General features: G+C 50.0%; 1 protein-coding gene across 1 annotated transcript in view; it reads right to left on the minus strand.

Annotated features, from left to right (window-relative positions):
- The window catches only part of ATOSB (atos homolog B), a 32,383-nt gene extending 13,997 nt beyond the window's left edge, over positions 1 to 18,386 (minus strand). Inside the window, exon 1 of the mRNA XM_066180964.1 lies at positions 18,305 to 18,386. The gene's annotated coding sequence lies outside the window, so the exon portion shown is untranslated. The remainder of the gene's footprint in view (positions 1 to 18,304) is intronic.
- Between the last annotated feature and the right edge of the window lie 304 nt (positions 18,387 to 18,690).

The following is an 18,690-nucleotide window of genomic DNA, read 5'->3' on the forward strand; positions in this document are numbered from 1 at the left end:
ACCTCGGGGTAGCTGCTGCACAGGGGAAGGTGCAGCCAGCACCGCACCTGCAAGCCCTAGGGAGCCCCATGGCATTGGACTTGGGGCAGCACGGTGGCCTCAACAGTCACCCTGAGGCAAGAAAGAATGCGAAGCAAACCCCTGGCCACCCAGGCACAGGGACAAGTCAGCCAGCTTCCTTCCAGCCCTCCTATCCCCTTCCAGGGGTGGTGGCCCGAGGGACAGACCCAGGGGATCTCAGCCACTGATGACTCCACAGACTGGCTGTTCCAGTCAGGAGCTTGGTGCCAACTGAAACCAATGGAAAAATTCACACCATGTGATTACCAAGTCACATGCCTGTGCAGCCAGTCACAGAAGGGCTTTGAGAAGGCAAGTGGATGTGACCAAGAGTAGGGACCACTTCTGGTCTGCACTTGCATGAGGTCTCTGGCCATGACCGGGGCACCAGTGCACTGCCACATTTCAAGTTCAATAAGGATGTTTGTCCAAGGGAAGCATTCCCCAGACCCAATCTGGATGAGGCCCTCACCATTCTAAGGGATCTACGAATTTTAGCACCAAGAGTCCCTTTTATCTATCTCCCAAGAGGAAGAATAACACCCTGCATTTGGTGTCTGCATCAGAAGCCCTGCAAACTGTATACTAACCTGTTTAACTCAACTTCAGTGGTAAGACAGTTACAGTAACTCCTCTTCTGTCAGCTCCCTGTCCTGGGCTGTGCACCATGGGAAGCATGATCTAGGTGTGCAGCCTGAACAGCCCAGCCCCTTTTCCAGCACTATTAGCTGGGTACAGGAACAGGAGCCTCTGACAAGGAGCTCCGGTGGTGGGGTGATGGTTGGTGAGGTGGGAGAAGACAGCACAGAAGTCAGCAGGTGATGGCAGCCCTGTTGCTCCCAGCTCTGCCATCTCCTCTCTTCTCCCTCTGTCACCACTGCATACAGCCACAGGCATCCAAAGCCTCCTTATCAAGCCAGCTCCTTCTGTACCCCAATGCCTTGTAGCCATTCACACCGTCTAAACCCAGATGCACAACACTGCCCCTTCCCCCGATCCTTCACATAGCAGCTGGGCTTTGTATTCCCACCAGTGTCCTCTTCATTCCCACCCCATCCTCAACCACCATCAGACCCCGTCCTATCTCCATGAACCCCCAAGGCAAGTCCCTAGCTCTTACCGGTACTCTGTTGCCTCCTGATTGCTGCAGTTCATACCTTTACTTACCCCAGGCTCCTCTCATTCCCGACTTCCACGCACCCACAGCCCCACCAGCCCAAGCCTCCTTGCACACACTCCCCTGATGAGTCCCTGACACCTGACAGACCCATGGCACCATCACCTTTCTGAACATCCCCAAACAGTCACTGGGCACCTCAGGGCAGTGAAGGAAGTTCCAGGGATGCTGAATGGCTCTGATCAGCTCTGGGTGTCAAAGCTACACGTTTGAAGAGGGAGTAGGCAAATGGCTTGCAGCGGGGAAGGCAGCAAGGATTGTGCACTGCAGCATTTGTCCCGTGGGAACTGCCCGTCCCCACTGAAAGTCCTCTTGCAATACACTTCCTTTTACTGTAAGAGCCCTCCAAGGGAGGTGCTTGATCACAGGCACTGGGGCCTCCTGCTTGGTTACCAAGCTGCAGCCTGCAGATAAGGCTGCAGCAGCTGTGGGGACATTCAGCATCTTTTCCACTCCCTGCACGAGACATGTACATGGCACAGGGGGAGGAGATACCACACACACACATGGCTGTGCACACCCACCCTACTCACCCTTTTCCAGCGGCGATTTAGAAAGGCTCAAGTCTAGCACAGGCCAGAGTAATGACATGTGCTGGGCAGGTACTTGGGCCATAAGGGTGAGTCTTTGTCCATCTTTGATTTTAAGAAGATGGACACAATCAGGACTACTGCAGGGAAGGAGTATTTCCACCATGAATTCAATGTGCTGCACCTTGTCATAGAAAAGGAAAACCTCTCTTTCTTGTAGGAATGAAGGTGAAACACCCTGCTGGACTTACGAAAAGGGTGCCACAACTGTCATCTAAACATTCACACTGTTGCCCATAATGACAGCAACCCCATGAGAGCAGAAGGCCCTAAGAAGGGAAACACGGGGTTAAGAGGGACTGTAGGCATATCCATATGAAGGGCAGCAGGAGACAAGGTCCAGCTCCTATTACACCCCATGAAACTGCAAATCTCCTCGTTCATACAAGAGTTAACCACCCCTGCGGTCCCACAGACAGCAGAGGCAACTAAATCAAAAACACCCTCAACCTGGTGGTTGATCCGTGCCCTGAGGACATAGGGTTCCTCTAGACCTGACCCTCCTAGGGAGACAGAGCCTGTGAGAAACCTAAGAGCTCTCCAAGGCCTACCAGAAACCAGCTCATCTCCTGCCACACAGCATTTGTTCCTGCAGCTGGAATCAGACCTCAGGGACCTCTTGGCCCAAACCACCAGATCCTGCCATTCCCAAAGTGCAGGGGGGTGCTGTAACAGGGATATCCAAGTAAAGCCAGCATGCCCAGAGCCGTATTGACTTACGTGTGGGCTGCCAAGGAAGGGAGAACAGAGCGCACAGGATGATGGCAGCCCAGTGTCAACAAGCCCAAGGGAAAGGCTGAAAGGAGCAACTTCAGAAGGGACCTGGGGACTAACACGGTTTATGAGAATGTTCTGTGGGAAAACCCACAGAAATTAAGCCTGGACATCCACACAGCCTTTGCCAGATGAGAAAGCAGATTTAGCTACTGCTGCAGGTCAGCTTAACCCAGGCGCCAAGGCAACGAGCAGACCCCCTTGCTCTGGTTCATTACTCTAGCAGACAGGATGGGCCAAACACTGTAAACACCCTCTAAACACTTACACACCACACATCAACTACTGCAGCATCAGACACCAGGTCAAAGCTTGGAGACACAATAAATCACAGAGTGAAGTTGCTCCTGAAGACAAGGTTCATAAGACTGCCAGCAGCCAGCCTTGCAGGACAGATCAGGAAAAGAGAAGCCATGAGAATAAAAGGCTGGCAAATAAACAGAAAATACTGGGAGCAAATAATTCTTTCCAGACAGTCCTTTGCACTCATCTCAGTGTACATCTGCTGAGGATGGTCAAGCAGCTGGAACCTTTAAAAAAGCTAGCAGTGACTTTATTTCCAGTCACCACTATCTCTGGGACAGGCATCATGGGGAGGAATGGAAGACTGGAGGCCAGCATCCTCATGAGCCTTCCAAAAACACCAGCATCCCCCCTACACACATCACATTTCTGTTCTTCCAGCAGAGCAAGGAGGATGCTTTACATTCTGTGCTTCACTGCCCACTGGTTTCTTGTGCTCATGTGGGAAGGAAATAATGCAGACTTACAGAGTGATGAGTGCTCCAGCTAAGAGAGGCTGGGGCAAGTGAATGAGTTGAGCAATGCTCCTAAGGCAGTGCCTCCATCTCCCACCACTGCAAATACCATATAGATGAGTCCAAGTGAGAAGGGGATAAACAGAACAAGACTCCAAGCCCTCCATGTGCCTCCAAGCTGGTCAATCCAATAGTCCATGAGATGTGACATTGCCAAGCAACCTGAGAACTTCAGAACTGAGGAACAACAGTGGGAAGGGACCTCAGAGGGTCTGGGTCCAATCGTGCTAGCAGCTGGGCCAGGTTCAAACAAACTGCTTGGGGTTTGCCCATGCCAGGGGCTGAAAGTCACCAAGTGTGGAAACTGCCTCCCTTCTCTGGGCCCTACTCCAGAGTCTAGTTGCCTTGCAGGGAAATATTTTTTGTAATATCTAATTGGAATTTCCCTTGTGTGCCATTGCTTCTCATCCTGCCCATGGGCACTTCTAAAGAGAGCCAAAGCTGCAGCTTCACCACAAATCCACAGCTTGCAGCAGCAGTAAGAACCCTCTTCCCTGCCCCAGGCTGCACAAGCCCACCACTCTCAGCTTCTGCCCACTGCAGCACACAAGAAGCCAGAGCTCCAGCTCATCTCTGGAGAGTGTTGGAGCCTGCTGGGCTCCATCCTGCCCAGCCAAGGGGGGCACCAGGGAGGACAGGAGGTACCTGCACCTGCATACCTTGGGGATATTGAAAAAGGAGACTCAACTCAACCTGTGATCAGCAGGAGCTGCTTTTGGTCAAGTATCTGATCCTTGCTCTGGTTGGTAGCAATACCAGTGCCTGCTGCAACACACCTACATTATTCCAAGACAGAATTCCCAAGGACCTGCTCCAAGAAGTTTGGCTCTAGACAAAGAAAGCTTTGTTTGTGCTGCCGTAACTCTGATACCAAGGCTGCCTCCACTGTGCCCATGAGGGGCCTGGGTGCAAGAGTGATGAGCAGGACAATTGGGAGTCCAACTCAGCAGAGACCAGCTGTGCTAAATGGAGACTCAGCAGTCCAGAGCAGGGAAGCAGCCATCTGCAACCCTTGCAATATCCTCAAGGGTCTGCAGCAGAGCCCAGGTCACACAAGGGGTTTAGGAGCCAAAAACCATCCATGTCCCCAAATCTCCAGCGTATTATCTGCATCCCAGTTCTTGCTCCATGCTGTCTTCACTCAATCCAGACCTATTTGTTTATCATTCTCTGCCCCAACAAGTATCACTCATTTTCCCATCCTTCATCTGCTCTCTCAGACAATTGGGTAGGATCTGACCAGTACAGAAACTTGCCTAGCTTGCCTAGAGCTGGCTGGGCACCCCACTGCCTGTGTGGGGATGAAGAGCCTCCTCATTCCCTGGAGGCAAGCATACCTGGTGCCTGTACTGCTCCCTTGCAGTGCTCCACTTTGGGAAAGCCTAAGCACCAAAGATGCCCCAAGCTTTTCTAGGACAGCAACGTACTCACAGCTGGAGTTCAGCATGTAGCTAAGATCCTGGCCTGTTCCCAAGGCACAGGCATTGCCTGCACCTGCTAAGCCCTGTGGCTTTCCCAGATCTCCTCTGGCACCCTCAGCCCATCTCCCAGGGACTCAGAATAAGCTGTCAGACTCTTGGGCTCCTTTAAAGCCTTGTCCTGGACAAGCACCTGCCTTCTGCTTCCCACTGAATCATTCCCCTGTGATTCACCCCCTCCTGACTAATTTCTGCCACAACCCCGTGCACGAAGGGAGTGTGTGAGTGTGTGTGTGTGTGAGTGTGTGTATATGAGTGTGTGTGCAAAATGGGCAATGACATAGACTCTGCAAGGCAGCAAACTGGGCAGGGTGGCCTGACCATGCCAGAACCCTTGCCCCTCACAGCACCCAGAGGGGTAGGGGTGACACCACTGGCTCAAGTCCATTGTGGGGAGAAGGGGCAGAGGCAGGCTGGGACCACTGCCAAGATAAGGAGCAACGCTAGGGGAGGGCTTCCTCCGGGCTCCGAGGCTGCCTTCCAGGCAAAACTATTCCCTTTATCAGCTGGGGGAGGGTTACCCAGCACTGCCACAGCTCAGATGCACAGGCAAGATGTCTGCCAGCTAATCTGCCTTTGGGTACAGCCAAACATGCCCCCCCAGGCTGTGCCTCTTCCTGGTTTTACTCTGCAAGGTGGACAGATTCCTGGGAGACACAGAATTACTTCTAAGCATGGCTACAGTCAGCTGGCATCAGCTAATGCCACTGTGCATGCAGGGCCCACAGGCCTGGCCAGTTCCTGAGTGTGGACAGTGCAAGTCACGCACATGATCTGTGTACACACAGATCCTCTGCAGGCTGCTCCTCTGATTGGCAATTCCCTAATGCTTGGGCTGAGGCTCAAACAGGCTTTGCCCCACATCCTCTCCCTCTCCTCTTTTCCACATCCTGGCCTGTTCCCAAGCCACACATACTACCTTCACCTGCTAAGACCTTCTGAGGGCTGTCCAGGTAACTTGTCTCCTCAGAGAGGCCAGAGCAGACAGAGGTGACTAGAGGAAGATGGCACTGTGCAGCTTTGCCAAGCCCACAGTGAGAGCTGTGGCACACACAGGGGCTCTGCACATCCATCTCTGTCTGAGCACAGGAGAGGTGTGGTGTGAGCATGAGATGCAGCTCCTGCAGTACACTAGGTCACAGACCTGCACCCCTGTCAGAACTAGAGGATCCATTTCCTATTGACTACAACAGAAAATTACTGGCATCATACAGGCTCTTCTCCCACTCTTTCCTCTCCACATCACATGGGTCAGAGTCATGCTGACAAAGGGCTCTGGTCCCTTCCACCCAGGAGCACTTGGCCAGCTGCAGCATTTTGCCTGCAGCCACACACAGAATACTTGGGATAAGTACACTGCAAGAGAACAAGTCAATCAAGCATTGTCTTCAGCAGGGTCACACAGCCCCAGCTTAGACAGAAAGCCCTGACATGCAGGAGTTAAGGCCAAAATAAACTGTATTTTGGCCAAGGAGTGAGGGACAACACTTTGGGCTGGAATGTCACATATTAATAGGCACAAAGAATGATTTTCTGCCAAAGCTTAGGATTGTATGCGAGAGCTGCTGCTTCTCCCTGGACTTTTAAATTTTTGATCCTCACTATGTATACACAGAGCTTCTTCTCTCAGGACAAAATACATGTTTTTGTCCCATGGCATCGTTATGGGCCCCTGCAGCTTCCCCTGCACAGCACCCCTTCTCTCATCAGAATGCTCCAGTACTTCAGGTCCCTTCTAGGGAAGCAGTGCTCACCACGTGTCAGCAGGGCCAACACCACGGTCATAGTGTCACTAAAGTCACAGCAACTGGGCAAGCTCCTGAACAAAACCCAGCAGGTCACCAGCAGGGCAGACCCAGCAATTTAAAAGGACATGCTTAAATCAGCCTACCACCACTGAAAAGACGGGCTTGTCTACAAACTCTAGGAGCCCCTGAGAGAGCAGCAACAACCTATATGAGCTCTTGGACAAGGTGAGCTCCCTGACATAGTCCCCTAGCACAGGGGAAGCTGAGAGACTGCCCTACAGTTTGAGCCAAAGTTTCCTGCCACACCCTCCTTTGTGACTAACAGAGGGGTAATGTCCCGTCTGCAACACCCCTCTCCAGCTGGGATGGGAGAAGAGCAGAGACAGCCAAACTGCTCTTGATTCTGACATCTCTTCCATGCCAAGGGAAACCCTTGCAAGTGCCTCATGTTCCCTTCGGCAGCCCAGGTGGCTGAAAAGAGTGGGAGAATGTTTACCCAAAACACAGTGAGTAGACCCTGCTGTCTTCAAACAGCACATTCCATGTCAGCAACCTGGGAACTACCAGCAGAGAGGAGCCCAGTTATACACCTTTATGTTTGTTAGTGGCAAGCTTCTGCAGCACAGGTGATGTCAAAGGACAGGGTGAGAAGAGAGGATTTGGAGCAAAAACAGATGAAGGAATTCAGGCCTTCTCAAAGTCAATGCCAAGCAGCAATGAGTCCATGAAGTTGACACTTCTGCTGAAACAGTTCCTGGTTACTGGGACAGACACACAGAGAATGACCCTAAGAACAGGCTGGCTACCAAGGTGAACAGATGTTTTGGTTTCTGAGAGCTCCAAAACAAGCCCCCCTTCTCATGCCACGGTCCTGCCCGTCTAGTGCTTACAAAAGCAGAGAAGCCTCTAGGCTGCTGACTTAGGTGGTGGCTGCAGAGATCCTCATGGGATATTGCCTGGAACCAGCTTTCAGCTCCCAAACAGTCCTTTGCTCCAAAAATCACATCTGAGGTCATCTGACCCAACATAAAGATCAGAAGTAGAATTAGTTTAAATAAAAGATCAGATTTAGGAGCATGATATGCCTGTGAATGGAACTGAATGGCCAAATGCCTGCAAAGCTGTCACTTAAAACCTGAAAGTTTGAAGGACTAAACCACCTTTTTCCTTACATGTCTTGGATGTGTTGGCTGGATAGTTCAAGCCATCCAAAGCTCAAGATGGAAACTACCTGTGCCCACTTTTCATCTTGCTGCAGGGCAGGGAAACAGGTTTCTGCCATTCATCCCTTCCCAAGCTCCTTTTGCTGGACCCTCTGCTGCTGTGCCCCATGGGACATCCTGAGCAGACAACATTAAGAAGAGGGGTTTGAAAACCAGCTAGAATTGGGCTTTCAGGCTCAACTACACAGGAAAAATCCAATTTTAGCTCAGGTGTGTATGGAGCTTCCTCTTCTGTCAAGATGTCCGTGTAGGCACCAGAGACTCTCCTCTTCTGCATTTTGGAAAGATCCTCCCTTAACAGGCACTGCCTTTTACCCTCTGCTGCCTTCACCAGCCCTGAGCAGGCTGGAGAGGCCCAGGTTCTGGGTACACCAGAAGTGCTGCCATGTGTGGGGCAGCTGTAAATTCAACAGGGGTAAAGAGGTGGAACAAAACCAAGCCACCCAAAAATCCCAGGGAGAAGGTACCCAGCCTTGTGTTCAGGCATTATTATGGCTGAGTAAACCCCAGGATACAGTTCCAGTTTTCACCTGCTGTTAAGCTCTCCACTAAGTTGCCCTTACTTATTTTCACTTTTTTTTTTTTTTCTCTGCCCCACTTCCAGCAGGGACCTCAAAGGCTGCTAACTCCCAGCAAAAGGGTCTCCATGACCTTCCTAATTCAACACACTGGGAAAAGGCTCAATCAATTCCCTCTATTCCTAGGCCAACACAGACCTTAAAAGCTCCCTTTGTTCCTGTTACAATCCCTATCCCACAACCATGGCTTAACCCTTAGGGCACTGCCTCAAATGAAGAGAGTTTCACAGAAGCAAGGCAGTTTGCAGCATCCATGGGAAGCAGGACCTACCCTCCACTTAAAAAAAAGCTGTACTAACAATCTGCTGGTGGCTCAAAGGAGGCATCAGATACACACAAGGGTGGGAGGTATGTCTCTGGTCATGCTCATCATCATTACAAAGTACTGTGCCTTACACTGCTGAGCAACACAGGCAGGGTTTGGGCTTACATCTCTTTATAGTCTCCCGGTTTTGCTCTGCCTGCCTTCAGTTCAGCAGGGTTATTACAAAATATGCTCCATGCATGCAAGATTTGGGGTTACACAGAGGAACACGGATGAGGAAGGAAACAGCTGGGACTGGGCACCCCCATTGTCAGTCTTGCAAGGACTCCTCTGCTCCTGCCCCCAGGCAGAGCCATTGCTCCATGACCAGGAGCAGATCAGCCAGCAAGGGATACCAGGCTGTTACTACACACTTCTTGCCTTGTCTGAGTTAAGCTCAGACCCACATCCTGATCAGCAGCCCAAAGTCACAAGCTGGGGAAGCAGTGCCATGGGACTGTGCATAATTATGCACCCTGGACATGGGAATGCAGAGGACATGGAAGGTACAGCCAGGTCTCACTTCCTAGCATGACCCCTGGCACAGGAAAAGGCAGTATGCAGCAAGGGCTGCCAAAAATGCCAGATCTACAGCCAGAATAAAGCTGCCCAACAACATCCTGAAACACCAGTTCCATGGCAGACAGAGCCAGCTTGTACCACTGCACCCCAAAACACAACCCGGCAGACAGGACGGAGTAGGGCCACCTTGCAGCACCCTAAAATGTCATTTCCTACTAGCTGCTGTAATTTCCCTTCTGCCCCTTTCTGGTCTTCCTCCACCCCCTTCCTTCTCCTCAGGCTTCAGGGAAACTGAGTCACAGCATGTTGGCCCTCCCCTGAGGAAGGAAAGTGGGTGGGCAGCCCCGAGCCCCTGGCACACCATGGCAAGTAGAGCAAGAGTGGTACCGAGACCTCTGAGAACCCCAGTGATGGGGAAGGATTAAAAGGTACCCACATATTTACATCATGCAGATTTCCCAACTGTGACTCTCCTCTGTTCCCACCTCTCTTAAAGCAGAAGTTGGCCCCAATCTGCTGCTGGCCATAAAGACTTTAACCAGCGCTGCTGGGCTACACAAACTGATCCACATGCTCTCTGCCACCAGAGGGGACCACAAAATGCGAGTAACTTAGCATGGCCCAGAAAAAAAAATAAAAAAGGGAAAAAAATTAAAGATCCAGATAGAGCATTATAAATCAGAAGAGTGCCATAGGTCTCAAAAGACTGGGGTGGGGGGTGGGACAGATGCTTCATTGAGAACTAGAGGACTGTATGCTTCATTGAGAACAAGTCATGGCATTCTTTACCTTGAAAGATTCATGTGTTTGAGTAAAGACTTGATACTCTGGTCCAGCTCTAGGAGCTGGTAAGTTTCCAGGTACTGACCTCAGGTTCTCTGATTTTATCATACACCTACAGAAAGCCTTTTGAGGACCTGCTGACCAGTAAAGCTTCCCAGGACCAGGTCTACAGCAGTGTTCACCCACAGCAGAACCCTTTAAAATCCCTGATTGGTGCAATAACAAACCACCACTCATCTATCTGCCTTGTAGACTGGTAACTTCAAGATTTGTTCATTCAGGCTCTGGGTCAGACGTCTCATGAATGTTATTAAAGTTATGGTTTCATGAGTATGTTTCTCAAGATTGCCGTGAGGTTAAGAGCCCAGCGTTGCCCAGTTCAGCTGGGACAAGAATGGGAAAACTGAACTCAAGCTGCAAAAAATGCACAGCTGTTACACGCTGCTCATATGTAAGTCTCCTGGCATCTTTTCCCAGGCTTCTGTCTTCTTGATTGCCTTGCTCCACCTAGCTGGAGACTCTCTGAAAACTGACCCTTTCACCCCTCGCAGGGAAAGTGTGTTAAGGTGGTATTTGCTGTTATTGTCATGCAAAGCATAACATTATTGCAATACCCTTGTCCCAGCTCTATCTCCCAGGACAACATAAGACTAGATAAAATTCATTATCCCCTATCACTTTATGGTACTATTTTTTCATTTCTCTGTTAACACACATCAGAGACATATCGAGTTTCAGGCCAGCTCACTCCAAAGGAAATTCTCTCTTGCCTATACAGGGATTGGCACAAACGATGCCTTTTCTTTTCAGTACCAAAAAAAGCCCAAACCACCACCAAAAAGTAATTAAAAAACCCAACCCACAAACAAACAAAAAAAAAAAAACCCCAAACCGCGCCCCCCAAAAAACCAACCAACCAAAACCAACCAACCAAACAAACCCAACCAACCAACAACAACAACAAAAACAACAACAACAACAACAAAAAAAACAAAAAAAACAAAAAAAAACAAAAACAAAACAAACAAAAAACAAACAAAACAAAACAAAACAAAACAAAAAAAAACAAAAACAAACAAACAAACAAAAAAAAAAAAAACCAAACCACAACACCAAAATCAAAGCCACGCTCCAAAAATAGCACTTGAAGGTTCACTTAAGGACAGAAGTTGCATTTTCTCTCCAGACCACCACTTTGGTCAGACCTTTCCCAGGCTCTGGAGGGCAGCATTCTCTACTCAAGCTCAAACAGCTTCATCAGCAATGTTTGGAGTCCTGTAGTGAGGATGCTTTAAGGGTGAGATGCCTGTTCCTTCCCAAAAGCACCTAGTACATGAACATAGGCATTTCCTGGTAAACTGTTCCTCCTTGCTTCCAGCCTCTAATACAGGGGTGACCTCTGATAGCAGCCTTTCTCTGGAAACATCACTGTGTTTTGCTCAGTTACTCTAACACTGTAATATTGTAGGGAAACAGAATTAAACAGCTGAAATCTGTAATAAATCATCCCTACTGAGCTGCCAGGGAAATTGCTGCACTGAAGAAAGAGAAGAGCTGTAAGTCTGTTTCCCCAACAACTCTAAGCCACAGAACAGCCTTTGGTTACAGGGAACAGGCACAGCAGCAAGAGGAGCACTTTAAGGGTGGCAGATTGATGCCACCAATTTTTCTGTTCTCCCTCTCCAGATTTATCACGTGGCCAGAACAGATCATTGCAAATACCTTAAGATCCCAGACTGCCAGCCTAGGAAAGAGGTCAGCAGACCAGACCTAGATGAAAAGCCTGAGAATATTCTAGTTCCTCAAAAACAGCTTATATTTTTAGCTTTTGGTGCTGTTAAAGATGAAATGAAAGCAAAGCTCAGAATCCCTGCTTGATGCCATAACTGCTTTATTTTGCTGGCAGCCACAGCAGAGAGGATCTTGCAAATTATGCCCTTTCTCCACTGCTGGCCTAGCTATGCTAATCTCATCAGCAATGCAAACGCTGGTATGGAAAGGGCTGAGTGGCAGTGCTGGCCTGACACCTCCAACAGCGCTGACTGGCAATAAGAAAACCCCAGTGCATGGCATCCAGGCATTTTCTCCTGGCCTGAGCGGAGCTAAGAGTTGCCTCTTGCAAGCCATTCTTCATGCATCTTCCAGACAATCTGTACAGCACAGCTGGACTCAGCTACCTTCTCACAATTTAGGGAATGCAGTAGAAACAGCCATGGAGTCAAAGTATCCCCTTGGTCCCACTGATCTATCACCTCTCTGCTGAAATCCCCACCACTCTTCCCACAGCAGCAGCATTCAGGTTGGTCCTGATGTCCCACAGGGCACTGTCCAATTTTTCAGAGTGACACTACTCAGGATGGTGTCCCCAGCTGATTACAAGTAGGCATGCATGTCCTGTACTTGCCTCAGGTAATGGCAGAGGCAAAGCAAAGCAGCACGTAACCCACACAGTACTCTCCCAGCTTCAACACCATGGCTCAGCCAGGAGGAAATCACTCTTGGCTGCCTCTCCATAAATGTTTATTCCAGCACTGCCTATCTTAACTCCTCCCCAAATCAGCAGCAGAGTATTTGACTTCACTACCTTTAGGTTTTTTTGGTTTTTTGTGCTTAAAACTGTAGAGTGTAAACAGGTAAGATAGAAAAAGAGGAAACACCACTTCAAAGATGACATGGTTATAACTCATGGGGTCACAGTGCCCAAGAGATTGAGCCTTGGGCAGCGATCTTGGCAGGCAAGACATTTTACAAACGATAAAAGAGAAAACATCCTCTGCCCTAGAAAATGGCAATTCCCACCCCAACACACACATATGACCCAGAGCCTCATCTGCTGGGCTCTGCATCACTCCACGATATTTCATAGCACATCTTGGGGCCTCAGTCGATAGGAAAGATGAGAAACCACCAGGCAAGAAACTGGGGTCAGAGGGAACTACAGTGTGGCTCAATGGACTTTTGTCATGCTCTGCCATCACCTGCACCCATAATATAATGTAACAACAACCCTCACACCAAGTGCTGAAGGTCACATATATGGAAAGCAGGACTCGTGCTGCCGACCCAAAACTGCCTTCAGCGTCAGGTACCAGCATCCCAGATTCCTCCATGGGAAGGAAGCTCCAAGCCCCAGTGTAAAGCAAGCTGTTTGCCTCCGAACACAGAATGAACCTGTTGGAAGTGAGAGGGAGGAAGCAGACTGCTGTCCACCATGGGCGGCTTTCCCAGAGCCTCCATATTCGAGCTTCCACCTCTTTGTTTGCTGTCCCTTGGGAACACCAGGATCTGGAGTCCAGGGAACATTGTTCAAACAAGTCTAGCCTATTTGGCAGTTTTAAGATGACTGAAACTGCAGAACTGGATGGAAGTGGGCAGTCTGTACAGATCTTACAGTAACCCTATATCACAGAAGGACACTAGAACATATCGGAAAGGGTGAAATGGTTTTCAGGGCAATACCTGAGGCCTCTTACCCTGGAAAGGAGGGGTCACAGCTCAGGCAAGATTATGACATTTGTGAGTGCATAGCTATTTGGGTAGCTCACAGACTGGCATCCTTTCCCATCCATTTTTGACTGAACCCTAGTGCCAGACAGACTCTGGCCACAGGGACTAGAGCAGCATGTGCCACGCCGTGGCAAGCCCACACATAACCACCATAAGTTTCCAAGAACATGGTTCCCCTCTCACCCTGGGCTGGGCACAGAGCTGTGGGCAGGGTGTTGCAGCTCACTGCCAGCAGTGTCCTTTGAGAGGTATAATGAGAGAGGTTTACAGCTCACAACAGCCATCCATGTTGACATGAGCAAGCTCTGCTTGCTGCCAGTAGGTCCTTTTCCCTGGCTTACATCCAGGCCTTTAGGCATATCATGGATGACAGGTCAGGTCTCAGTCACACTCACATTATGGCCAGGCTGGAGATGGCTTCCTGACCCACTCCCTCTGCTAGTGAGTGCATGAAGTGAGTCCCCTTCACCAACAGGAGCCAGCTGTCTTACCAGTATCTGGTAAGGGGTCTACCCAAAAGCAGCTTCAAAAATGCTTAACTTCTCCTTTACCTACCCCAGAGGATGGTCTCAGACCATATCAAAGGGTTCACAAGAGTGTCTGCTCTCCCTCAGAGTACAGATACCCTGGAGCAAGGCAAACTGGCTGTGCAAGGTGGACAGAACAGAACAGCACAGGGCCAGGCATCCTGGGAAGGTGCAGTCACGGCTGGAGCCGCTTACACTGATTAACTGAGGACAAGCAAGGGCAGCAGAATGACTCGCTTTCTTCCATGGTACAGCGAGGGGGATCAAGAGATTGGTTTCTTCCTGGCTGGGCCTGCTCTGCAGCTCAGGGCTTCAAACCAAACAGGTCTGTAAACAGCAGCTGTCTGCCCACACCCCAGCAAGGGGTGAAAGAGGGGAAAGGATGGACAGAACACCCCTGGCCACCCATCCTGAGGCTGCTGCCAGAAAGGCAGCACCTTCACCAAGGAAGGAAAGGGGGCAGAGGTGGAAGTCCACTCCCACAAGCCCTCATCCCTGCCCACCTTGGGGGCAGGGACCCTACTCTGGACCCAGGTGCATTGGACCCCACCTTGTCTATTCTCAAGACAAGGCACAGGACAGCCACACTGACAGGTTTGGGGAATAGAGGGCTTTTTAATGGCATCTCCTTTGTTCTATGGCAGGCAGAGATGCTTCAACATCCTCACCTGTTCCACAGGGCCTGCTCCATGGAGGTGACATGCAGCCCCTGCCCAGTCCAGCCCAACACAGCTGCCTACAGGTCAGAAAGCCCCAGGAGCTCTTCCTGCATGGCAGTAGCACCAGATCTGATGGGAATGGGGGTCTCAGACTCTTGCTGCATCCTAGCAGGCACGTCCTAAGCCTCTGCTCTTCAGTTCCAGTTTCCACTTCAGGCAGATCTGTACTGCTACACCAAATCTCACTGTGGCTTGATTGAACTCAATTCAATTCTTGAGTTGAAAGGATCCTACTTTGTTTCTTGCCCTAAAAACTCCTCCTTACCATTGCTAAGTGCCACTAAACAGTTACCCATGCTGGGTGGTAAGCAGAGCACCTCTTCCTTTCACCTCTCTCACACAGACACAAGACACAAGGGGAAGACAAAGGACCCTCTTGAACCACACTCAGGAGTGATAACAATCTATATCTTTCAACATGTAAATTTAACAACTTTGCAGACAAGCAAAAAAAACCCAAAAAAACCCACAAAAAACCAAACCACCCTTCTAAAAGCTCTGCTTCTCTCTCTGCTCTGCCTTTTCCCACAACCAGTTACATCACATGAAGGTTATAGCAGAAGCTAGCAAAGCCTCCGTCCTGATCCAGGATGACTCATGGGGCTCCGGAGGCTGTGTAACTTCCTTCTGATACCATCAACCATGCCTTACACAGCTAAAAATAAAGATGGGCCAAAACTGCAGAGCCACATCTTGCCTCAACACGAAACTTGGCAATGTTCAGCACTGCTGAAAAATTACCTGAGCAGGTGGAAACCAAAAAGTGCAGGGAAGCCAAAAGTCTTGGGTGTACCAAGAAGGGAGAGACCAAGAGGCCTCACCCTGTGCTACACCGGAGGGCTGGAAGATGGCGGTGGCATATGGCAAGTAGCCATCCAGCCATACAGAGATGGCCATGGCCAGGATCTCATCTCACTCAGCTGTGGGTTTTGGATATTTCCACACCTATAGGTTTTGTGGAAGACTGTTTTCAGCAATGCATGTTCCCATCTGAGACAACAGGAATCAACTGCTGCATACAGGAGGGATGCTGTGTTTTTGGCAGGAAAAGATTGGAAAGCTGCAGCCTGCTTCCCACCAGGCAACAAGTGGACATCTGCAAAGCAAGGTCCAAGGGATGTTCAGAGCTACAAGTTAGAAAAAGGGCTCACAGCTGATATGGCTCAGACGTTGAGGTAAGTGAGGAATTCAAAGTTCTTCCTAATCCCTGGGACACTGTGCCCATAGCAAAACCTTCACACATGAGGATACAGGATTCTCACACAGATATTTAGCAGGAAGCCGTAGGATTGCACACAAATAGGAGCTTAGAGGGACACAGGCAACATTCAGAAACCTAAAATAGCCTCAGCAGATGATCCTCTGCTCCATTCTTGGGAGCAGCAAGAACTGAACAAGGATCCAGCTGTCCCAACACTCCCATGAACAGGATCTTTGAACGCCCAACCTATTTGCAACAGAGATAGTAGGGCAAATAAAGGATTCCTTGTATAACTCCACGGCGAATATACACAAGTAACCCAGAGTCCCAGTTCTGAAGGAGGAGGCAGCATTTTCTTGTGGTTTTCAGTGAAAGACAACCGAGTGCTACATCAGGCTCTGCGGCAATGGTAGCCTACACACACCAAGAGAAGGCTGGAAGACGTTAGGCTGACTGCTTTCTCTTGAAGATATAAAGTCTACTTTGCCCATTTGTTAGGTTTCCCAGTACAAGGTTCTATCCCATTCCAAGAGAGAGGCACTGCAACTCTGTTCATGGGTCTGTCTGCAAGCTGTATCGGTTTCCAGACTACTGCCAGCCGCACTAAATGGAACCAAAATTGCTAATTCAGCCCAAATACAAACTCACTGATATCACCTGGGTAAGGTGATATACAAACCAGAGAACAGCTTTATGCTGTGGCCAAGCCACAGGAAAAGCTGCTGCTTTACACATAAACGGGAGATTTGCTGTCCATGAAGACATTTGGCTAATTGGTTTAACAAGGAGGGGTGGGAGAAAAGTGGATTCAGTGCTATGCCAGAGGGGTGTGAGGCACCGGCTGACACAGATTGCTCAGAGAAGCAGTGGATGCCCCATCCCTGGCAGTGTTCAAGGACAGGTTGGATGGGGGCCTGAGCAACCTGGTCTAGTGTGTGGCTCCCCTGGCCCATGGCAGAGGGTTGGAACGTGATCTTTACGGTCCCTTCCAAACCAAGCCTTTGTATGATTCTGCAGTGAGCCCTGTGTGAAAATGCCCCTTGTTAAAAGGCAGGGGAGCCTTGAGAGGATGCTGTGAACTTAGTGGACTGGGATCTACAAGTAGTTCCAGCAGAATTGAGAGCAAACCTTTTTTCTGGTCTTTGTCATGTCTCTCATCACTAAGAGAGATATAAAATCCCATCATGGAACAGGTATTAGTGAATGCCACAACCCAGGTGGATAAAGGGGCCACTCTGCTGTCACTGCACTGTGTGACTGGTAATCTGCAGCACCAAGCACTGGCATGAGCCAGTAGAGAAGGACTTCTTCTTTATTTCCTTTCACCTTCACAAGTAAATCTATCCCTGCCTCACCCACTGTGGGTACCACTTCAGCATCAGGCTGAAGGATGAGATGGCCTGAGGCCCAGTTTCCAGCTGCCTCTGGATTGGTCCCAACTTCCCTGGCAGACACTTCAGAGGAAGAACTGTAGAGCCTGAGCAGCCAAGCATCCTAAAGTATGTCTTCCCCATATAATCTCTCCTGGCCAAATCACACCTGAGCCCGGGGGTGAGAGAAGGGTTCAGCTTGCCCTGCCTTAGGCACAGTCCTGATGAGGGTTCCCTTCCAGGTGAGAGGATACTGTGCAAGTGGGGCAAGCACTGCTGGATTCTAGGCTGGCACACAAGCATCCATGGACTGGGCAGGAAGCCCACAGCCATCTCAGGCTGCTCCAGGCTGGTTACCTCGGAGCAGGTAATATTTCTTGCCAGTGGCAATACAAAAACTGCTGGTCCTCCTGAAACACTTTGTCTGAGCCTCACACAACAAAGCCAAGCTACAAAATCCTGGGAAAATGCAGGGAAACCCAAATGCTTCTAACAGAAAACACAACTACATCTGCCACAAGCTCTGGGTAAAGTCTCATCTGGGTTCAGGTGAAGGACAGCAGGGACCTGCAGCTGGAAAATTCAATCCTGCTGGCATGCAGAAGGATGAGTGTGGCAAACAGCACAGACTGCAATTTCCCAAGGGTTTAGAACACACCACCCTTGAACTCCTGACAACTGTGTGAAGGGTTCAACAGTCTTAGCAGCACTGGTTCCACACATCCAGATTCCCTTTGCCATGCTGACAGCCAGGTGGGATGCAGGAACGCCCAAAAAACCTTGGCTGTGGGAGAATCTCACCTGGGTGACATGAGCTTTACAGAGTTGTCCCTGTGAGCCAAGGGGAGCAGAGCACAGAGTTCCCTGTTTCTTCACACGGCCCTGATGAGGGAAGGGAAATCAGTGATATTTGAAAGTTGCTAACCTCGGTGCAGGGCTGAAGCAGACAGAAGGCAGCTCTCAGCTGTCAGCCTTTGCAGCGCAGCCTTGAGATTGCTTGTTCTGGCTGTCTTGGGTCACCTGGAAAGACAAGTCCACACACACAGGTTCAGATGGAACACTGGGTGGGCAGTAACTGCTTATCCCAGCCAAGTGAATTAGTGGCCCATGCATGGAAATGAGAGACCCCAAGCATCCCACCAGCTCAAAGATCCCACCATGTCTTTTACCAGTGCTGAAGCTGCCCCTCCAGTTGCAGCCCTGACTCCCTCTTGGGTTCCAGCTACCCCCAGTTCCCTGCATGACTCCAGGTGGGCGCACAGTTGGTTCTCCAGAGAGAGCTGCTAAGGTCACATCCATGATCTCCCTTCC

The sequence above is a fragment of the Chamaea fasciata genome, unplaced genomic scaffold (assembly GCF_029207755.1).
Source record: "Chamaea fasciata isolate MVZ Bird 193981 ecotype frontalis unplaced genomic scaffold, bChaFas1.0.hap1 SCAF_4, whole genome shotgun sequence".
In the NCBI taxonomy this organism is placed as follows: domain Eukaryota; kingdom Metazoa; phylum Chordata; class Aves; order Passeriformes; family Sylviidae; genus Chamaea; species Chamaea fasciata.